Genomic DNA, 21746 nt, shown 5'->3' on the forward strand with positions numbered 1-21746 from the left:
ACATTTATCGAGTGTGTACCCTGTGCTGGGCACCGTTTTAAGATCTTTACAAATATTAACTCTTTTAATCTTCACACTCCTCATATAAAAGGCACTCTTATTATTATTCTCAATTTACAGCTGAAGATGCAGAGACTCAGAGAAAGTACTTTGCTGAAAGTTACGCTGCTAGTCAGTGGCAGAGTCAGTTTTTGAACCCAGATTCACTCCAGATTCACTCACAAGTATGTAAGCGCTTTCTATGTCATTTCTAATCTTGGCATAAAGTAATAAGGACCTGATTCAGGGCTTGTATGTTGCCCAGAGAAGTAGAAAGGAAGGAGAAAGGGAAGTGCAAAGAACTCAGCAGAGAGTCCTCAGACCAAGATGGTGGCATCATTGTTGGGCGATGAGAGGCAACGAAGAATCTTGAAATGGTCGCACTGTAAGGGGTCTTAGAGGTCAGTCTAGCCTTGTGGTTCCAGACCTAACTGAGCATCAGAATCAACCAGACAATTTTGTATCCAGCCTGGCAGGCATTTGAACGCCTGATATTAGTAACTTTTGATGAAGTTGTATAATAACAGGAACAGTTACACACTGCCAGTGGTAGTGTAATTTGGGATAAATTACTTCGGGGAGAAAAGCACATATACCCTATGACTTAGTAACTGCATTCCAGTGTATGTAACCAAGAGAAACTCTTACCCATATGCACAAGAAAATAAGACCAAACAAGAATGCATAAAACAATGTTTTTTTTGTGTTAGCAATAATGGAAACAAATGTCCATCAGCAGGAGAAAAGGTAAGTAAATTGTGGTATATTCATACAATAGGCTATGACTATACGCAAGTGAAAGTTAATCAACGATAGTTACATTCAGCATGGATAAATCTCATGAAATAATGTACAGCAAAAAGAGAAAGTAACAGAAGTATACATATAATATGACTTCATTGATACATTTGTTCAAACATAAGCAAAACCAAACAGTATTTTAAAGAATATATTTACATGTAGTAAAATTATAAAGAAAAGCAAAGGAATGATAAAATTCAGGATAATGGTTACCCTTGAAGGGGAGGGGCTTTCAAGATAATCATAATGTTGTTTTTTTTTCCTTAAGTGAGTGGTAGCTATGCATGCATTTGTTTTATTTTCCTATAACCTGGACATATACATTATATATACTGATTTGAATGTGTGATGGCATTCATAATTTTAAAAGTGTAAGAAAACATGATTCAAGATATAAGTAGAAGGATATTTATTTCAACCTCTTTTTGGTTGCAAAACGGGAAATTTGAATTTTTATCATTAGGGGACTTAAATATATTATATAAATCTATGATAAATTTATCATTAATATATTATGATAAATATATTAAAAAGAATAAGTCCAATCTCTTTTACATTGACCTGGATGGATGTCCATAATATATTAAGAGAAAAAAATAAGTTATATGGAAATATGTATAATATCATCCATTTTAATAAACACCCACAACAGAACTACCGAACGAAACTCTATATATTTGTGTTTGTATGAGCATGAAAAATAAGTATGGAAAGATACACGCTGGAGAAGAGGTTGCCAATTCCCTTCCCCTCAGTCATTCTCTCTTTCCTCTCCAGAATTATAACTAGCTTTTCTCTAGGCACATTGCCACCCAGAAGACTGCATTTCTCAGCCTCCTTTGCTACGCGTGTGATTATGTAATTTAGTTTCAGCAGATCAGATGTAGACCAAATTGTGTGCTTAAAGGGAGCTAACTCAGATGGGAGGGTCTCCTCCACCTCTTATTTCCTCTGCCTTTCCTCCTCCTTCTGGCCTGCAGTTCCAGCTAGAGCTACAATAGTCATTTTTAGATGATGAGGTGACTTTGAGGATGGCAGCCATAAGCTAGGATAGTGGAACAGAAAGACAGAAGCCTGAATCCCTGATGATACCATGGGGCTACTGTACCAGCCCTCGACATCCTACCTCTGGACGTCCATTAAGTGTGAGAGACATAAACTTCTATCTTGTTTAAGTCATTTTCATTTAGTATATCTATCTCAATTGTACATAACTAAGTCTAATCCTAACTAATACATGTGCCAAATTTAGCACTGGTTATCTCAGGAGAGTGGGATCGGACACCAGTGTGGTGGAAGAGGGTGGAGCATTATCAAATTTTTTCTTTATATTTCCATATTGTTTGACTTCTTAAAACAAGCACAAATTACTTTTATAATTTAAAAATTCTCTAAATAAGTCTAAAAAAGAAGAAAAAAAGAGAGCCTCCAAGTGCACGTAATGTGATTGATGTCAGGTTTGAGAACCTTCTCACTCGTTTCACAGATGAGGAAACTGAGCCCTAGACGTCATAGAGTGAGTCAGAGGTGAGGCTAGAACTAGAACACAATCTTTTGACTCCCAGTCCAGTGCTCTTCCTTTCATAGCATAACAGAAAATGTTTTACAAAGTGAGACCCTGAGAAACCCAGGTCTGGCGGAGTAGAGATAGCCTGGTTTCTGCTAGCTCTCGGTTTGCATGGGATATCCAAGGGGCTAATTCAAAAAAAAGGTGACTAGACGGAAGGTGAAAAGCAGGTTTGAATACAGATGAATTAACAGTTTTGTTCTAGAAGCTTCTCTACATAAGACTTGGCATTGTTTTAAGCAGCTAAAACCTGTCTAGAATTTAGACATGTGACGAGCTTCAAAACATTATAAACCTCCTACTTTCTGACTTATTTGTCATTGGGAAAAAAGAACATCCCATCCAAGGCCTAAAATGGGGTCTTCCTTCTTTCTTTACTAATATTTAAAATTCTTAAATGTGAACTTCAGATAAAATTAGATGATTAAATAGTGTGATATAAATTGAACAAAATGTCATATATTATATTATAAAAGGAAATACAATTTGTTTCTTTACCTAAAATGGAAGTCGGCTTAGGGTCTTACTTTGAAAAGGGTCTTATTATATCTCCCGACACATTCCTGAGGTTATGTTTTGTTCTCAGTAGATCTTAGCCTTCTATAAAATGATTTGCATAGTGCTCTTTTGTTCAACTATGTAAACTTAAGTAAATAAAAAGGTAAAACTCTTTCAGGGTTAAAATATAAAAATTAAGGGACTGTCCCTGTGGCCAAGTGGTTAAGTTCACACACTCCGCTTCGGCAGCCCAGGGTGTCCCTGGTTCAGATCCTGGGCACAGACACGGCACCGCTCATCAGGCCATGCTGAGGCAGTCTCCCATAAAGCACAACCAGAAGGACCCACGACTAGAATATACAACTGTGTCCTGGGGGTCTTTGGGGAGAAGAAGAAGAAGAAAATAAGAAGATTGGCAACAGATGTTAGCTCAGATACCAAGCTTTAAAAAAAATGTATATGTATATATATATATATATAAATTAAGATAAAACTCATTTGAGTGTGCTCAAATTCATTGACTTTCTTTGAATGTTCAGTTAATCACTCTTGCTTACTGTGGACCACCCGACGACTAGACCTGAGCATCCTACCTTCTCCTTTCCTAACTTGGGCACCTCCCATCTTCATGCCTCTTGCCCACTCCAATTACATAATTGAGAAAAGATTTTGGAGAAACTCTCGGTGCTATTTCAAATCATCAGCTCAAAACATGTAGAGAAAAGACAGATTTATTTGCTCAATATTGACTTTTCCTAAGAATCTCTCTCATACACAAAAATGAGAAGAATTCTCTGTCCATTATTACAAGTGGTTTTTAATTGTTATTTTGTTGAAAGTCAGCCTCCGTCTTCTACTATCATGGAGAAAGAGCTCCTCTCCATTATTTCTAAATTCTAGAAAATGGAACTAGCTAAATTTCATTGTCACTAATGCAAAATCAATATCATATGTTCTATAGAATTCAGAAAAACAAGAAAATATACTGTGCTTATAGTTTTTCTTATCTTCTCTAAAATGTAATCTACTTCTCAATGTACTAAGAAGCTTGGAACACAAAGATGTAAGTGAGTGGTAGCACCTCAACATTTCAGAGAACATGTGTTGCTAATGGCCTTTCTACTCATCTCCCTTCACTCACACGCATACCTGTGGGACAGAGCACATATTGAACCTGAGTATCAAACACCAGAGCCAATTTATAGCAGGTGATAAGGAAACAGTCCTACCTCTAGAAGCAGTTCATTTTTCAGTGCCAAAGGCAAAGTGTTTAGTAGGTATTTTATAGATCATATATCCAATACACCACAAGACATCTGTAGTTGCTCAAACTAAAAGTCCTTCACTAAGGATGAGTTCACATTGTGTGCGTGTGTGTATGTGTGCGTGCATGTGTACTCATGCACATGTATGCGTCTGTGTACAAAAGGGTCCCTGGCAGAATATTCTTTGGGAATTTTATAGGAAATGGCTTTGGTGGTTGACTCTACATCCTTCTCTATGAGACATTCAGATGAGCAACATCCACGGTGTTTTGAGTGCTGAATTCTAGGCCCGAGCATCTGCAACCTTACTGTGTGATCTCGACCCATTCCCTTCATCACTCTGGCCTCCAGTTTCTCATTGTTCAAATTGGAATGGCAACGCTTCCTCTACATAGCTCACCGGATTCTTTGGCAGTGAGGATGAATGTGAGCAAGCCCTCTGCAAATTGATAGCACTGTGAAATTGAAGGCACCCTCAACAAGGACAGACTTAGCAAGAGGAAGTGAACTCATTGCCTACTGCTTGACAAGATCTCCATATGACCAATGCAGAGTGATTTCTTAAGCGAGGAGGATGAGGATGAGTCATATAACAAAAGGCCTTGATTAAGTCACATTTGGGAAAATAAAACAGGCCTATCATTTTACAGTGCATAGTGTCTCTATGTGCCAAAGAGACGGTGTTCACAGACAGAAGAAGAAAGGGCCAGTGGCTCCGGCAAGCCCTTTTGTCGCCTTTCTTGTCCCTTGAGGGGCTGCCCCCGACCCAGGGGGGAATGTCTCGCCCCCTCCACAGCCCACTCAGTGAATGACCACATTGTAAAGTGTTCAACAGTTTTTACATGAATAAAATAAAAAATTATGTTTCCTGGGTGTATATGGTTTATCACAGTAAGTCTGTGTTAATATTTCCTAATCAGAGTGACCTCAGCCTGCCAGAATGCACAGGCCCCTAATCCTCGCTGTAATGTTTTCTCATTAGCTACGCAGCATTGCCACACCAGTGGCAGCGACCAAGCACTGCCTCAGGCACCACTGGAATTAATTACTAGAAGAAACACTGCTGTTTTGAATTGTCATCTTGAATTTATCACTTGCCGCTTAATGTAACTCATCTGACCTAATACCTCCATCGTGTCACCAGGGGCCTCGGCACCGGTTTCACCAGGGTAATAGCAGGGGGTTTCTGTATACCTAATGTGGCTGAGACGCCAAACACGCAGCTGCCGGAGGCCCAGGGAAAATCCTACCCTGGAGGCAAAGCATGCTAACAATGCCCCTAGCAAATTGCAGATTACCTATACGTCATGTTCTATAGGAAGCTAAGCGTGAGTCAAAGGTAGGCCTGATACATCTAATTTCTGCGGCTCGGAGAAGATAATCTTTCATTTCTTTGGATGTAACAGCTCTCACCATTTGTTCCTCTCATGCTATGTTTTTGAAATAATGAAACTGGCTACTCATCTATGGAAGGAACAGTGGCTCTGAGGGGACCTGTAGTGCTAGGTCTGAGGCCCTTTTCTTATAAATTCTGAAGAAATTGCTCATTAAATTACACAAAGAAATGCAATCTCACAATAGGTTACGTTTCCCCAGAAAAAGGCACAAAAGCGTAACCCAAGTTGAAATCTGTGCTGTATTTTGCAGGGCTACAATTTACTCTGCACTTGTGAGAGTTACTCTGTGTTAGCTATTTAAAAATGCACATTTAATAAGGGAATTAATGATTTGGTTAGTTTCATTAAGCCTCAGAAATTATTTCAGTATGAAAAGTAAGCTTTCGTGCATGCTCTGAACAATTGTCTTCTTAATCAAATTTTTCATCTGTAAAAACCATATACTTGGCACCAACATTTCTCATGTTTTCTGCCCATTTTGGATTCACTTAAATGTCATTATTTCCATTTTAAAGTTAGTGTCAGTTCCGCTATAGCTTTTATTTCAAAACATGACATATACATATATGCATGTAGATGTGTGCAAATATATGTATAAATGCTAGCCCCTAGAAGCTTATAGATGTAATAACATAATACCATAATGTAACATCAAAGCATGAAAATCCTACTGATGAAATAGTAAGTAAAATAGATTTACTTTGATAATGACATTCCCAGCCTATTTCATAGACAAAAACATTTCCTTTGGTTACCACACTCTACATTATGCATAGAAAACTTTGGAAGATGTATAATGCAATATAAACATTAATAGTTTCACAATTGTGTTGTTTTAGAAAGACTATTTATAGAGAAAATACAAAATGCCTCCCCAAAGTATACTTAGACCTAAGCCACCATAATCTTCCTGCTCATACAGCAGGAAATCTAATACACCAGCTCAATAAACCTGTAGGAAACAAAGGTTTTATGTAGCATTAAGTGTCACAATATTAAAATGCCCATATTACTTTCAATTGCTCTTATAAGCTTCTTGTTCACTCTCCAGAAAGTTGAGTGCCATTATGAGAAGAATATTGTCCTATGTAGGAAAGGATGGGGGAGGAGAAACAGACACCCCGTCCCTTCACCTCTGTTGATCTCTGATTAATACCACTGGTGCTTTTCCACAAGGGTTTCTCTCCCTCAAACTCTCCTATTTTATATTTTTTGGGTTGTCAGGGTCTGTTGTCAAAGGTGACAATACATTTAAAAGTGTGTCAAAAAGCCTTAATGGCAATGCCAGCTCAGCTGCATAGCCTCTTTTGAGTTGGTTTCCTTTCCTGTAAATGTAACACGCTGTGCTATGAGCTATTGAGGCTATAATTAGAGACCAAACCTCTTTCAAAACACCAAGTACTTCAATCCATGAATGCTCATTACAAATGGTAATGTTGCAACAGCAGAGATCACCACCCCCAGAAGTGTAAGTTTCCCCCAAACAGAGACGGTTGCTTTTGTGGGTTTCGCAGAGTGTCTAGCACTCCATAGCTGCCTAATTAATACCTAATGACAATGATGAACCACTGGTGATATTCAGCTAACTAATTGGGGTCTTATAGTATCTCAGAAAGTTTCAACTTAATGGCCATTAAAATAGAGTACCTTCTATTTCTATTGCACCTGCCAACTCCCCAAACTTTCTACAAACAGAAATTCATTAACTGAAGTTCTTTAATGAAATATTAATGGCACAAAAGTACATTCTGAAGACTTTGTTGCTTGGGCAAGCTAAGGCAAGGGCGCCTGACAGTCCTGCACTGGGGTCAGTGGATCTGAATCCACTGGGCTGTCTTTTGCATTTCTCAGTGTGAGGGTGAGCTGAATGCATTTTCAACAAATATACATCCTCTTTGGGTTGTGCGAACTATCGGACTGTAAGACTTCGCGATATTCACACAGAAGGAAGCATAGCAGACTTATAAAGGACCCGGGGAGTTGCCTGCAGGTGATGGAAAAACGCTTCTCCCTCTGTGCAGATGCGCTGAAGACTGCAGCCTTGGGGATGCTCTGTGGCCATCCCTTACGGCAAACCCTGTAAAGTAGACTATCTTTTCCTCACCCTTGTGGAATATCCAAATGGTTAGCTTTCACGGTCCCACACCTGTGCAAACCCTCTCCAGGCGGATCTCAGTGCAGAATCTCTGTGAAATTTTGTGCTGGTCTTTAGATATGTTTTAATGACCTAAAATGAAATATTTTAAAATTCTGACTGTTAGCGTTAAAAATGTACCAGTGCATGCTGGGAATCAATGGCATTTAGTGCTGCTGCCTTGTAAAACACCAGATCCTAAGTGGTTGTTCATCCTGATGTTATTGGCAGATGTGGTTTTATACTTTTAAATACCTTGGAGTTGCTGGAAAGGAAGAGAGAACGTACAGATATGCCCAGGCCAATGAAACGACATCATAAAATCCCTGACTGGAAAGCAAGGGGACTCTCTGTGGCTGGATTACTTGTTATTGAAACAGGGACCTAGAGCAGGGGAGGAACAGCATCATTTACAACGGAGTGTTTTCAGTTACTTCTCGCGCTCCGTTGTTCTCACCGCAACACGTATATTGGGATGAAAGATTATTTTACATTCTGAATGAAAGAAATGCATATGCGACATTTGCTTTGCAAATGGAGACCCTGTTGCCTCTCACCACCCTACTGAAATATGGCAAGTCTGTAGCAGCACCTATACAGTCACCAAAATGATTATTTTTCTGTCAAATTATTCATTTTCATTGTAATATCCAATTTCATCACAATTAACTCTAGTAGCCACAAAGTCCATGAACTGCATACTCCTAGGTAATATTTGTCGCCTTGGTATTTAATGTCAAATACACTCTGTTTCCTTCTGGACTGGAAACGCAATTATAGAAGATGCACCTTTTTCATTTTTTTTAAACAATTGCAAAACAACATTAAAATGCTCATATTACTATAGCTTGAGGACCAAAGACAAAGAAAATGTGTCATCAAATGGAAACTGCAACCACAATGGAAACAACTCTAATGTAATTGTTTCAACTGGAATTTGCTAGGGCAGAAAGTAGGCATTGTAGGACGCAAGCTCAGGACAGGCACAGAGAAAAGCTGCTCCATTGACAAGGGTTGTTCTGCACGAGGGTTCCTGGACATATACTCCTGGTCCTGTACCTTTGCCTTCTCGAGCGTCTTCAAGGAACAGCACAGATCCTCCACCTCCCACTCTGCCTTTGACTCATTCATAATACCTTATTTGGGGCTAGCAAGAGGGAAATTTCATACAAAACATTTTTCACCACCTGGAAAACAATCTACCTAAAAGCAAATTCTGAGTGCTCATGACTGAGGCTGGGCTCATCGCAGCCATTGTCATGCAAGCACAGTTGTAAGTAATAATGTGGCCTTTAATGACGGAATGATGGACCTGCCAAACACTTGCTCCTGCCATAGACTGCTTGCATTTCCCTGCTGGAGAGCACAGAGATGCCCATCTGGGAGTTATTAACATATCCTCGTCAATTCAGAACCGACTTTAACATAATCCATATTTGTTGGAGAAAGTCCAGCATCAGCTTGAGAACAGCAGTCACGTGCTTCAATGACACATTTCAAACAGCACACACGGAGCATGCTTGGGCAGCTAAGCAATTCAGAAATGCAAATAGCTGAAGCACTCTCCTGACTAGATAAAAAGGACAAATCCCTTTTGGCAAGAGACTGGATGTCCTCTTAATGTCACAGGAAAACAACCAAATCAGGAAAGGTACAAATTCCAGAGGCATCAATTTAGGTTTGGTGGGTCGTCAGGAAGGAATCTCTTTAGGTTTATTCCAGTCATGTTGATGCAATCAGTCTCCAGTCGAACCTTGGACTTCAGGTGTTGTCAGGCAGAGCTGTTTGTCTGGGATGCAGGAATACAGATGCTCTTAAGCCGACAGTGTTGCACGTCACACGCTTGCTTGTTGACATGTATGAGAACATATCTCTCCCTTTAAAAACACAACAAAGAGCTATGGGTTCCATTTTGAGATCTTCTTGGTTGTTGTTCTGAAAAGGATATGTACTCTAAACACATCCCTGGAAGAAGCTAGATTGGCTATGCCCCTAAATGTGAGTCCTCAGGAAATTAAATCATATCAAAAGATCGTGTAAGGGCTCTAGAAGTTATCTCCAAACCAGGCACTGGTCTTTGTGGGAGAGAATATGCCCCCTTCCCCTATACTTTTTCAACAACTTTAACATGCTAAAAATACGGTTCATCAGATAAATTCCTTTGGTTGATAGATCTTATTAATGGTGTCTGTGCTTTATATGTGAAATAAATTAAGGAATAAGGGGGAAAAAAGCATTTCCTTGAGGCCACCACCCATTCCTATTGATGTGGATTTTGGTGAAACTGCAATAAAACCCTATTTTTAGGTTATACAAACGAAAGCCAAATGCAGATTCTTCCTTCGAATATTTAAAAAGACTCACATGGCTGGATCACTAGATAGTAGTGTCGTACCACCATTAAATTTTCTGCATTTCATAATTATGTTGTGGTTATGTGAAAGAATGTTTTTGTTCCTAAGAGATACATGTTGAAGTATTTAGGGATAAAGCATTATGATATCCACAACTTTCTCTTAATAATTCAGAAAGAAAAACAATAATAATGAATATTCACACACTGAAAGAGAAAACAAATGTGTCAAAATGTTCACAAGCAGTGAACCTAGGTGAAGGCCCTACGTGTGTTCCTTGTACCATTTTGGCAACTCTTCGGTAGGTTTGAAATTTTTCAAAATAAAAACCTGAAAATAAAGGGGCCAGTCCGGAGGCACAGTGGTTAAGTTTGTGGTCTCCACTTCGGTGGCCTGGGGTTCGCCAGTTCGGATCCCGGGTGCAGACCTGGCACTGCTTATCAAGCCATGCTGTGGCAGGCGTCCCACATATAAAGTAGAGGAAGATGGGTATGGATGTTAGCTCAAGACCAATCTCCTCAAAAATAAAAAAGTTAGAAATAAAATCAATTAGACTCACAGATACTAATATGAATTTGTTTTTATTATTTGTGCCTGAGCTAACAACGTTGCCAATCTTTTCTTCTTTTCCCTGCTTTTTCTCACCAAATCCCCCCAGTATATAGCTGTATATTTTATTCAGTTGTGAGTCCTTCTAGCTGTGGCAGTGGGATGCCACCTCAACATGGCCTGAAGAGTGGTGCCATGTCCGCACCCAGGATCCGAACTAGTGAAACCCTGGGCTGCTGAAGCAGAGTACGTGATCCCAACCACTTGGCCACAGAGCCAGCACCTAATATGATTTGTGTGTGTGTGTGTGTGTGTGTGTGTGAGGAAGATTGGCCCTGAGCTAACATCTATTGCCAATCTTCCTCTTTTTGCTTGAAGAAGATAGTCCCTGAGCTAACATCCATGCCAATCTTTCTCTACTTTGTATATGGGATGCTGCCACAGCATGGCTTGATGAGCAGTGTGTAGGTCCACGGCCAGGATCCAAACCCTCAAACCCCTGGCCACCAAAGCAAAGTGTGCAAACTTAACCACTTCGCCATGGGACCCGCTCCTGAAATTTTAAATAAAAGAATTCGCTATTTGAAAACTTTCTCTTGTTTACTGTTCTTTGCTTAATGATAACATTTTATATAAGCAAAGGATCTCCTGAAGGAGAGGAAGACAGAGAGTAGGAAAAACGGAAGAGAAACACCCTACTGAGGGAGAGGAGAATGAAGTGGGAGAGAGACATAGAAAATGGAAGGAGTGAGATAGAAGAAAAGAGAACACTGAAGGGAGGAGAAGGAGGGCCTCAGTGCAGTTCTGAGCCAGAACACCATCAGGAGCAGCCCGGGCAATGCCCCGAGGCTGGAAGAAGACGGCAGTGGTCTCTGGGGCAGAGGTCTTACCTGCAGGGGGCGATAATGCAAAAACACCCCCCTCTTCCTACAAGCAGAAATGGATTGGGCAGCCCAGCTGCTAATGGCACCATGCACTTTCTTCCAATAGGGAATTTGGCCACAAGGCAACCTGGAGGCTAGAGTGAGGGTTGTGCAGTAGGGCTGGGCACAATCAGTACTGTGGACGAGGTGTCCCCCACATCCCCTCCCTAGTGTGGGAACTCAATGGAGCCTCTTAGGATGGAAGGGGTAGGATGAGGGCAGGGGGTCTTTTGATGTAGCCTTTTGATATGTCTCTACCTTTGTGATTTGGAGAGGTGAAATATGTTGTGAATATAAAAATTATCAAATAGCATATAATTTCCCTTCCTCAGAATATGTATATAGTTTTTAATTCATCCTTGTGAACTGCAGAAAATGATGGCAGTGAAAGAGGTCACTACAATTGTTCAGCCTAGGTTAGGAGCTAAGATATGCCCAGAAAACTGTCTGTTTATAGTGAGTAGTCTTCAGACCAAGAACAGGTGCAGATATAGAAACCTGGGAGAAGAAAAGGGCAGAAACAGATGGAGGGCATGCGGGCAAGTGGCCTGCCATGTGGGAGTGATAGCCCAGCTGTGGGTCATCCCATTCTGCTTTATGGCTACACGCAGTTAGGTAGGGCACTCCACCAAGCCACCCCAGTGAAGAGCAGCTTCACAAGTTTCTTTTTCTTCCGAATTCTTGGGGAGCCCTCCATTATTGGCTCATCAACCTAGAAGCGAGAAATTTCCATGCACTGATCTCAACAAAGCCAAGTGACCAAAATCTTTTTTTGGTCTTGAAATAAATTGAGGCAGGAAGAAGCTTAAGGAAGCTGCTTGAGTTTGTCTTGTTTGTCTTATTTTCCCCACTGTTACTAAATATTGTAAAGCAATACAATTTGTTCCCAAGGAAAGAAAGAACCCCAAATAGAGTTTTAAAACTCACTATCAAGGTCAAGTAACTAGTGTTAAACAAAAGCCCCCAGAGTTCACAGACCCACAAGCAGAGAAACGCCGGATGGGTGTTCCCTCCCTACAACCCACCCCTGTCCCCGCCCTCGGCATCATGATGTCTGTGTGACATCTTCTAGTTTTTTACTCCCCTTGACATTCATTGAAATCTGATTTTCCTCACAGAAAAACATTAGGAGGTAGAGGGTAGGATTTGTTCTGGGCCCTGCACTGTCCTGGAGATGGCCCCGGGTAGAGAGGCAGCTGGACATCAGAGCGAGTTGGCTCAGGGATCAGGCCTAGAGCTGTGTCCTCTGTGGTTTTCTCCCACGGAGCTCAGGACATTTGGCTTCTTTGATGCAGTGGTATTTCGCACAGAGCATTCAGTAGGATGGAGACAGTGCGGTTTCCATGTGGGCTCTGAGGAAAATGCCAAATGACTAATGCAGAAGCTTAGTCTGAGAACCCACCATAACACGTTAAGAGTTATATCCTAGGAAAATCATGTTTGTTCTTTTAAATACGGCAACTCTTCAGCCAAAGGCAGCAAATGAAGTGCCTACTCCTTCACACGATGGGGAGGTTTTCTCAGTTCACACTGTGAGGCAAATGTATGTAGAATATTGCCGATTCAAGCTAAATTGCTGCCTCATTAGGGCTATTTGGTATTTTATTTGAAACTTGAATTTCTCACAAAAGCACAGCAGAGAGGGAAATATGGCCAGTTGCCTAAAGTAAGGTGGGACATCAGTGCCACCTCTCCACAACATGCCAGGGTCGCTGGGCTCACACGTGCTTCCCTCTCTTCCCCCACGCCTTGCCCTGGTTTGGCTGTGTTTCCCCTCCTGGTCCCATGGAAGACTTATTCCTACAGACGTCTCCCAGAGCCGGTGCCATGGGCGTTCACACTTTTAGATTGGCAGTGTTGAGTAAAACCTACACGAAGGAGAGCAACATACCAGCAGACATTCCCAGCAGATGAGTTCCCATCTCATAGGAGTATGAGACATCGGAAAGTGAAGACATTGGATTGTTGGGAAAGATCTAAATTATGGAATTCTGTCCAGGAGACCAAAGCTATCTGGATAATGCAGAAAGTTCTGCAAAGGGTGAAAAAGGAGCACCAAAGACTTACTGTGAGGGTGTGTCCATTGCTTATTTCTGGCCCTGCAGAGCAACATTCTGGCAATTTCTGGGGCCAGCCTCAGTCCTTGCTCTCCACAGGATGCAGACGTGTTACCGTGAGCCACAATTGAGAATTCAAAGTGTAATTTGTCAGCCATGTTTGGGAACCCTATAGGGTATCTCAACTGTCTTGAGGTGGTAGTGTCTGGGAAAGTTAGATATAGACCATTTAATAGGACAATCTACTTTAATATTTAAGATATGTTGTTTGAGTGGCTTGTGTGCACTCCAACTCCAACAACGGGGGTGCCATAAGGTCAGAAAAGTGAGAAATCAACTTCTAAGCCATCCCTCTACTCCTGTTTCTTCAAAGATATGGAACAGCTGTCCACTTCTTGCAATAATTAATTTCCTCACTGGATTGAAGAGTTGTGATCCACAACTTCTATAACTATTGTCTCTCCCTTCAGGGCTAAAAGTCACACCAAGTGACAGGAAGATACCACTTCTAGTCTTGTAGTCACTTAATCTGTTTCTTTTCTCTCTTCTCACACGAGGAACAGATGGCAGCCCTGCTCTGTGGTTCTAACTATGCGTGGCAGGCCATCAAGCCTGTGTGTGAGAGAGGCACCTGGCCCTGCATATCAGTCAAAATAGACCAAGACAGTGGCTCGCATGCTTTAGCCACATCAGAACACCCTGGAGGACGTGTTAAGCCAGAGGTTGCTGGGCCCTGACCCATAGTGTCTCATTCAGTAGGTCTAGGGTGGGGCTAGACTGTGAACTTCTAACCAGTTTCCGGGCAATGCTGATGGCGATGGCGTGGGGACTGCACTTTGAAAATATCAGAGTAGGTTATGCTGTGGTAACAAATGACCCCCAAATCTCACGTTTATTTTCCACTCATGTCTCATGTCTGTCACAGACCAGCTGCATCTCTGCTCCATGTCATCTTCCCTCCAGGATCCAGTGCGATAGAACAGCCTCTGACTAGAATGTTGCCGGTCCTACGGCAGAGGACAAAGAGTACATCGTGGTGAACTACTGGTTAGCTCTCAAGCTTTGGCATATATTTCATTGGCTAAAGTAAGTCACGCAGCCAAATTGCACGTCAGTGGCAAGTGAAGGGCTGAACATTTTTGTGAATAATTGCACAGTCTACCACATCCCCTAATCTCAGTTATCCTCTTCTCCCATAGTAAATGAGCTCAAGTTTTGATTGGACAGATGGCTGCCCCGAATAAAGACAGAATTTCCCAGATTCTCCTGCCGCTAGGTTCGGCTGTGTGAGTAAGTTCCAGCCAATGGGCTGCAAGCAGAAGGAAGAATTCATGATGAAACTCTCCTGAAAGGACAGCACACGTGTGAGTTTTGTCTCTCTCTCTCTCTCTTTTTTTTTTTCATTCCTTTCTCCATCCTCTTGCCTAGAACATATATGCTAGCATTTTGGAGCATGAGGTCAAGGCCATGCTTCTGATAGAAAAGATATAAGGAATGTGGAGCACCATGCCAACCCCAGACCACATACCCACACTTCTAGATGAAGAGATATAAAATACTGTCTTATTTAAACCACTGTTATTGTGGGTTTTCTGTAACATCTGAATGTAATCCTAACTAATGCACCCTCAGAAAGGCTTTCTTTTGAAGTCCATTCGCTTCTGTCTGCAGCTTCCTGTGTTCCACTCATCCATCGGCTATTTTCTGAGCTTCTGAGCTTCTTTCTTTCCTTCACATCCCTTTTTCTCATACTTAGCAATGCAGTGAGAACGTCTGCAGAGGGAGTTCAGCTATAGCTTCATTCTTTCTAGGAACATAGACTAAGACCATAGATGCATAGATGCATAGGGTCTGATGGTGGGAAATGTGATAAAGAAAAGGAAAATCTTGCCTGCTTAGAACTTCCCTGAGAAACTTCCAAAATAGTCTTCATTGCATAGCAACAAAGATGACAATGTGCCTTTTTATTGCTAAATCCTCCCCTGAAATTTAGGAACATTTCTGATGTCTGGGTTTACGTGGTTTGCATGCCACATGATACCTCATCTGACCACAAGGAGAAATGTTTAAAGATGATTGTTAGAGGCCTGTGGTCATCATGTATCTCTGTCTTCAGCCTTCACTTTCCATCCCCATCTCTTCGGTCTCTTTGCCGGTCTTTTCCCACTCTGCCTGTTTTTGCCGGCTTCACGGTCATTGTCTATTGTCCACTTCTCACCACAGACAGAGGGAGCAGCTGGAGAAGAGGGAAGAGGAGAGTGTTAACAAAAGTCAAAAGGCTGAAAGGGGAAAAGGAAGAAGTGAGAGAAGACCAGTCCCAGATCTGAAGGGGCTCTTCCTTAGATAAAACTTGGCTTATGCATGTTCAAGACCTTACTAGGGAACAGTAAGGAGCTTGAGAGTAATCCAGAATGTTCCGTCAATGCACAGAAATAAGTTACAGCTTTAATTATACGTGTGGTCTGTAAACTATAAATATATACAGTTGTCCCTCAGATTCCGAGGGGGATTGGTGGCAGGACTCCTGAGGGTACCAAAATCCGGGAATGTCCAAGTCCCTTATAAAAAATGGCATAGTTTGCATATAACATGTGCACATCCTCCCATGTACTTTAAATCATCTCTAGATTACTTATAATACCTAATACAATGTAAATGCTATGTAAATAGTTGTTATACTGTATTGTTTGGGGAACAGTTACAAGAAAAAGAGTCTGTTTGTGTTCAGTATAGATACAAGCATCACAGGCCCGTCCACTTGCGGTTGGTTGGATCCATGGATGCAGAACTCGCTGATCTGGAGGGCCGACTGTATATCTACTTTCAACAGCATTTCTCTTCTGATAGAGACCCATTTGCTGGGGGCATTTCACATGCAGAATCTATTGCACCAGACATCATCAGACATCTAATAAAACAGAATATCCCAAGATGACAATGGCTATGTTTCTAACAAACAAACAAACAAACAAACAAGAACTGGTTTTCATTGTCAGACAGGTTTGAGAAGCACTGCATACAATGTTCTTCTGGAAATTCACAATGTATGTTTGCATATTAAAGCCTCTAAGAATTTCTGGAGTAAAGAAGCCCGTTTATTTCTTCATAACCAAACTTACTGAACCATAGAATGCTTTCTTTATATTTGACTATAAAATCTATTAACATCTTATGGAATGTGTCCTTGGAACACGGTTTAGGAAATTGTCTCAAAAGAATAAAAACTTTATGCGCTACGTGCTGCATTATTTTTTGTAAAAGGAGTAACTGCAACCTGCGCTTTTGTGAATATTCATATCCTATTGACACTTCAGTGGGACGGCACGAGAAGTAAACAGAACAAAGCAGTGCTCAAAATCACGTGCCAGTGGCACAAAACTCACAAAATTTGGTTTATGCCAGCTGCCCCAAAACCCAAAGCTGTACTGCAAGAGAATTAATTTAGAAATAAAATAAATCAACTGAAATAAAAATAATTATGAATTAATCATAATTAGTAATTAATAATAAAATAACTAGGGAATACTCATCTAAGAATGTCTAGAGGTAGAAGAGACGCTGACAAGGAGGAATGGTTTGGATCAAATTACGCAAAAGAAAACACCACGGTGAGTTTGAAAGGATACAACTCACCTTCGGCGTGACGCTGGCCTAGGCTTTGGCGGCTCAGCACCCTTCTCTGCCCAGAGGCACAGGAACTAGAAAGAGCTCGGGCTGTAGAGCCACTTATCCTCATACAGCCCTGCGTTTACTGCCATTTCAACATTCCCCACAGTGCATTGCATAATTATTTTTGTGGGGTTTACCTCCTTATACTATGTGATCACTAAGGGCAAGTGTTATCTCTTGCTGCTCTCCTTCACTCCAGCGCAGGCAGTCAAAAGTAGGCACATAGCAGGCATTCAATAATGTTTGTTGAATGAATATCTATGAACATTCTGGATGCATAGTGTGTAACCATACTCCAGGCCGAACCTAGGTGAGTTCATGGGACTGGGAGGGTTTACAATTACACAGATCAGGTGACCATGGGAATGTGGCAGAGGGACAAAGGAAGAGACAGCAAAGGTCTCATTAAGTGAGTAATAATGGCAGCCTCTGGGAAGGGGAGCTGGGTTGCTGATGGTCAGGGGTGGGTGGGAGAGTTATTTTTCACTTATACTCTTTTGTTCACTTGGTTTTTTCCCATGTTCATGTATCTCCTGGTCAAAAGTGAATAAATAACATTTTAAAGTATCCATGAGTGTCTACTGGAGTATGAGTCCCTGAATGCCAGTAACTAAAGATTCCACTTTTCAAGTTTTCCCCTCTACTCACTCACTAGCATCTAGTATTGGAACACAAATGTTTATTGGTTGAATGGCTTATTGCTGGAATAGGTAAGAAGCAAACCTAATCCAGTTCCTCCACGGAAGGCCTCAGATCTGCTTTTCCAGCCTTGGGTCTCACCCAGCATGATCCCGCCCTGAGCCGTAGAAAACTCTTGCCGTTCTCTGAGCACCTCACACACTCTGCTGCCTGTGTTTGCACAATCTCTGCCTATAGAAGCCCTCCCCGTCTTTAGGGGCCAGCTCCAATGCCTCATCCTTTCCTGAAGCTTTCCTGAAACCCTCACCAAAAATCAGAATTAATCCCCCGTCTTCTGTACCTCCCCATACATCGCACCTTACTTTGCTTCATAATGCGTAACTCCCCACAGAGCTGCCATATGTAGTCACCACAGCACAGCGGTCACATTCACATGCTCTGGAGCTATAGAATAGTGGCTGCGTGCACAAGCTGTGAGGTCCAACTGCACAGGTTCAAATCCTGCTTTCACAGTGGATCAATGGGACCTCCAGCGAGCTGCCTCAGTTTCTCACCTGGACAGTGGTCATCTTAGTACCCATTACAAAAGGGCCGTTGTGAGAATTAAAAAACTATTTTAACTTTCTCTATGTGAGACCAGTTTGTCTGGAAAACGAAGCAGATGGAGCAGAGTCGTAAATTTAAAACTTCAGTGTGCATAGGAAGCTCATGCCGCAATTTGGATTAGCAGTTCTGCCTCAGGAAGCCCGCGTGGGGCTTGGGAAGGTGCATTCAATAAATGCCCCACTCAACTCTGCACAGGCGCTCTCTTGGTTCTTGATTTTAGAAACATTGAACCCAATCAGTGTTTTGTAAACTCTAATCTACATGTTAGAACCACTTGGGAGGGTTTTTAAAAAACCTGTATGAAGTCAGAGCCCCAACGTCAATATTCCAATTTAAGTTTTCTTGGGTGGGCCCAGGATACAGTATTTTAAAAACACCTCCCCAGGTGATTCTACCATGCAGCCAGGGTTGAGAACACTTGAAGTGTCTTTAGGTTGTTTAAATATATCTATTTAAAGACTTTAAAAAACAGATGGTCCTCAACTTACAATGGCTTGACTTATAATTTTTCAAGTTTATGATGGTGCAAAAGCGATATGCATTCAGTAGAAACCATACTTCAAATTTTAAATTTTGATCTTTTCCCAGGCTAGTGATATGCCTAGGGTACTCCCTCGTGATGCTGGGCAGTGGCAGTGAGCCACAGCTCCCAGTCAGCCACACGATTATGGGGATAAATAACTGAACACTTACCACCGTTCTGTACCCCTGCAACCATTCTGCTGTTCACTTTCAGTACAGTATTCAATAAATTACATGAAATATTCAACACGGTATTATAAAATAGACTTTATGTTAGATGATATTGCCCACCTATAGGCCAATGTAAGAGTTCTGAGCGTGTTTAAGGTAGGCTAGGCTAAGCTATGATGTTCAGTAGGTTAGGGGTATTACATGTATTTTCAACTTACGGTATTTTCAACTTATGATGAGTTTATCGGGACACAGTCCTATCATAAATGGAGGAAGATCTGTAGGACTAAAATGGATCCCCCTTGAGATAGATTACTATATATAAAAATAAGGATTCCAAAGAACTGGTGTCTATTTAAATGAATAAAAAACCCAGAAATGATAAAAATAATGCAAGTATACAGTGGTCAAATGACCAGTCTGGTTGCATTCACTTGTCTTAAATCTTAATGAGACAAATGTCAGCAGGTGAGCCTCATCCAACATCAGCAGCCATCCATTAGGAAAGGGAGAGCAGCTGATTGGCAGTGACATTTGCAATGTACCTATTGGCTGATGCACAAGTTCATAACTTGGAACATTTTCTGAAGTCCATGGTGTGTTAACTGCTATGAGAGTTTTAGGCATGTATTCTCATAATTAACAGTGGAAAAAAAGTATTTGTGGGGGCCAGCCCCATGGCCGAGAGGTTCAAGTTCTGCACTCTCTGTGTTGGCAGCCTGGGGTTTACAGGTTCAGATCCCAGGTGTGGACCTACTCCACTCATCAGCCATGCTGTGGAGGTGTCTCATATACAAAGTAGAGGAAGATAGGCACAGATGTTAGCTCAGGGCGAGTCTTCCTCACACACACACAAAAGTATTTATGTTTTTAACAGAAAGGAGCAAGCAAATCAATCCCACCAACACACCAATCTTTGTATACATCCAGCAAACCAAATTTCTACAGAATGTCATTTTTGACTCTGTAATCTTCCAAGAACTTCAGCCAAAACAGACTGAAGTAGAACATGAAGTGAATCATCAGGATAAAAGGGCAAAATTGTGAAGGACAAACAGATTTTGTTTATTTTAAAGCCAATATGAAACATTCTCTTTAAAAAAAAAATAAGACTCAAGATAGACAGCAAGTCATGTGTGTGAAATGGACAATATTATTCATTAAAATGAGTCATTCTGGGTACCTAATGATAATAAAAACCATAAATGTATAAGATCTAAGGGACAAGTCAATTATACAAAGTTGTCAGGAAAGAAAATGATGTGATTTCAACAAAGTGGGAGTGAAATTTTCTCATTGTGGGTTTCCCATTGTGGATGTCTTTTAGAAATTCAGGTATTAAATAAGATATGAAACTATCATCAATGAGATGGCAATTCGGCTGAAATCTAAAAAATTAAACATACACTGTCTTTCACAATATGCAGGAAACTAGCCCCTAAATTGAATAGAGTAGCAGTTCACTCATTTGGAATCATGAAGTAAATCGTTCCAAACTTTAAAACCAACCATTCTTTTTCAGAGAACTATTTTTGGACCCATGGGTATGGCCTGAAGTCAAACCTTGGGTGTTACACTGGTTATCTTGTTAAAAGCCCATGTGGTCATCTCCTGGATTTCTATTGTACTGTATCAGAGAACACAGAAAATATTCCTGGGACTTCAAAGACAGGGAAGCATCCTGGAAATACCACACTTGGGCAAGCAGGACTCCACCAAGTGCTTTGATGTACAACCCCTGAACTTGTCAACACCAAGATACCAAATTCCCTTTCGACTCTAATCTCAATGCCATGTGTCTTCAAATATCCAGTAATAAAAAATTGAAAAGATGTTCCTTCTCTTCATATAAATCACTCTGTCCCCCACATCAAGATAAAGAGAACTTACTGTTATGACTTTTGATGTTCAAACCACTAGAATTGATGACCTCTGGAAGCCTCAAAGGAAAGACCCTGGTGTGTGTACATGTAGCCCACAGCCATCACCATAGATTCCAGCATAGGCCCATGAGCCTCAAAGGGCAAGTGTAAACAAAAGTTTCTCATTAAACCTGAGTTTAGCATTAGTAAGATTGTCTAAAGATTACATTTGAAGATAACTGAAGTGTTACTATATTCCTTTGTGCAGCCCAGCCATGACCCTAATTAATGTGTCTAGGGTGGACATGTATTTCTTCAAGTAATGGGTGGTTTTGTTTGGACAATTAGACCAAGCTGACAAGGAAATTTTCCATCAAACCGAGTCATAAAAAGTACATTATTCAGCATTATTATGAGTTAAGCAGTATTTATTACCTGAACTTTACAATACTCTATTATCAATCATTACCTGCCATTAAGGTATGTTAACATGAGATCAAAGAGAGAAGCCAAGCTAAACAAACAGTCATGTCTACAAGTCGCTTTAGTGCTGTTCGTTTAAAGAGGGGCGAATGCCGTTGAACTTAAGGATGGACAATTTGCATTTAACCAGAAGATGCAAATCGGTGGTACTGTGACAAGGCGGTGATTATATAAATTCCATGCTTGCTATTCAGTTGACAAGACAAAGCT

Source organism: Equus caballus, chromosome 18 (genome assembly GCF_041296265.1).
Source record: "Equus caballus isolate H_3958 breed thoroughbred chromosome 18, TB-T2T, whole genome shotgun sequence".
NCBI lineage: Eukaryota > Metazoa > Chordata > Mammalia > Perissodactyla > Equidae > Equus > Equus caballus.